The sequence below is a fragment of the Triticum aestivum genome, chromosome 4A (assembly GCF_018294505.1).
Source record: "Triticum aestivum cultivar Chinese Spring chromosome 4A, IWGSC CS RefSeq v2.1, whole genome shotgun sequence".
NCBI classification, from domain to species: domain Eukaryota; kingdom Viridiplantae; phylum Streptophyta; class Magnoliopsida; order Poales; family Poaceae; genus Triticum; species Triticum aestivum.
The window spans coordinates 246,326,935-246,329,610 of record NC_057803.1 but is presented as its reverse complement, the minus strand read 5'-3'; positions in this window follow the sequence as shown (position 1 = coordinate 246,329,610).

Sequence of the window (2,676 nt, the reverse complement as noted above, 5' to 3'; positions counted from 1 at the left end):
GTCCCACTTTTAACATTGCAGATTTGAAGCCTTATTTGGGTGAGGAAGATGAACTTCCGTCGAGGACGACTTCATTTCAAGAAGGGGAGGATGATGAGGACATCAATACAATTGTTACACCCACAGCCCCTGCTTCTATACATACTGGACCAATTACTAGAGCTCGTGCACGCCAACTAAATTACCAGGTACTTTCGTTTCTTGGTAATGATTCTAATATTCATGAGAATATGATGCTGCCTAAATTGGATACATTTGTTTTGCTTACAAATGAAGGGCCTAGCTTGGAGAAGGATGAACATTGGAGCAAGAACAAGCATGGAGATGATGGCATGCGCAAGGGGAACAAGAACGGAGTTACAAGTGATGATTTCAGGACTTTGAAGCCACCATTGCATGAAGCCTTGGACGAAATATACAAGATGCCACTTCATAAATTTCGTCCCGAGACTATTTTAGGTGCTGCGTCACCTTATTATTGGGTCAGGCCCATGTAATTTCGAAATACATAAGTATAGGCTATTTTTAGAGTCCGTATGTGTGGGGAAACAAGAGATAGGGTTGATTTCGGACCCCTCCACCAAGGGCCACGAAATTCCCCCCTCTTCCTCCATATATACAGCCCTTAGGGCATCGTTTAGACTTTGGGTTTTGTTTAGATTAAAAGTTCGCCATAGCTGCAACTTCGCGTACTTCGTTTGTGTTCAACGACCAGACAAAGGCGTCACAGAACCCCACCTTGATCAATAAAGCTTTCATCTTATATTCGCAATATCCAGATTGCAATCTTAGTTTCTTGCTTGTTCTTCGTTTGCTCGCAGGAAACAGACCCTCGTGGTCAGGTTGATCGTGCCCCGGCGTGGTCAATAACCTCTCGGAGTTGGTTTAGCGATTGCTAAGGCGCGACGTCCTCGCACGTTCGTAGTCGGATCGTCAAAGTCGACTTCCACCAAAGCGAAATCCACCTTCTCATCGAAAGACGGGACACCTTTGCCTCTATCACCTCAGGTATATATTCGTAATGGTAGGCCTGCACCACCACCTCAGGTACGAGATGATGTCCATATTCCTAAACTGAAATTGAATATTCCACCATTTGAGGGTAGATATGTTCCTGATATATATCTTACTTGGGAGTTAGAAACTGAACAACGATTTACATGTTTACAATATCCTGAGGAGAGACGAGTTGCTGCTGCCGTTTGTGCTTTCACTAGTTTTGCATGTGTATGGTGGTCTGAACATTGTAGATTATATCCTATTCCAACTACTTGGGCTGCTTTGAAAACTGCTATGCGTACGCGTTGGGTTCCACCATATTATCAACGTGAATTGCTTCAAAAATTGCAGCGTTTAAGACAAGGGAAAAATTCTGTAGAAGAATATTATCAGGAATTACAAACTGGCATGATTAGATGTGGTATTGTTGAGGAGAATGAAGCTATGCTTGCACGTTTTCTGGGTGGATTAAATAGAGAGATTCAGACCATTCTAGACTATAAGGAGTATACTAATATCACTCGTTTATTCCATCTTGCTTGTAAAGCTGAACGTGAAGTGCAGGATCGACAAGCATTGGGGCGAACTACCTTTTCTGCAGGCCGACCTTCATCATGGACACCACGTGCATCTTCTACTTCAACTGCACCAGCACCTCCATCAGGTGCCACCTCCAGCCGTGATACAAGAAAACAGCATTTAAAACTAAGTTTGGATTATATGAGTGGTTAGTCATGCCTTTTGGGTTAACTAATGCACCTAGTACTTTCATGAGATTAATGAACGAAGTTTTACGTGCTTTCATTGGACGATTTGTGGTAGTTTACTTTGATGACATACTGATTTATAGCAGATCTTTGGAAGAACATTTGGAACATTTACGTGCTGTTTTTATTGCTCTACGTGATGCACGTTTGTTTGGTAACCTTGGGAAGTGCACCTTTTGCACCGACCGAGTATCTTTTCTTGGCTATGTTGTTACTCCACAGGGAATTGAAGTTGACAAAGCCAAGATTGAAGCTATTGAGAGTTGGCCGCAGCCCAAAACGGTCACACAAGTGAGGAGTTTTCTTGGCCTCGCTGGATTCTATAGGCGTTTTGTGAGAGACTTCAGCACCATTGCTGCACCTCTCAACGAGCTTACAAAGAAGGATGTGCCTTTTGTTTGGGGTACCGCACAGGAAGAAGCCTTCACGGTATTGAAAGATAAGTTGACACATGCTCCTTTACTCCAACTTCCTGATTTTAATAAGACTTTTGAGCTTGAATGTGATGCTAGTGGAATTGGATTAGGAGGTGTGTTATTACAAGATGGCAAACCTGTTGCATACTTTTCTGAAAAATTGAGTGGGCCTAGTCTGAATTATTCTACTTATGATAAAGAATTATATGCTCTTGTTCGGACTTTAGAAACATGGCAACATTATTTATGGCCCAAAGAATTTGTTATACATTCTGATCATGAATCTTTGAAACATATTAAAAGTCAAGCTAAACTGAATCGTAGACATGCTAAATGGGTTGAATTCATTGAGACTTTCCCTTATGTCATTAAACACAAGAAGGGAAAAGAAAATGTTATTGCTGATGCATTGTCTCGCCGCTATACTATGCTTTCACAACTTGACTTCAAAATATTTGGTTTGGAGACCATCAAAGATCAATATGTGCATGATG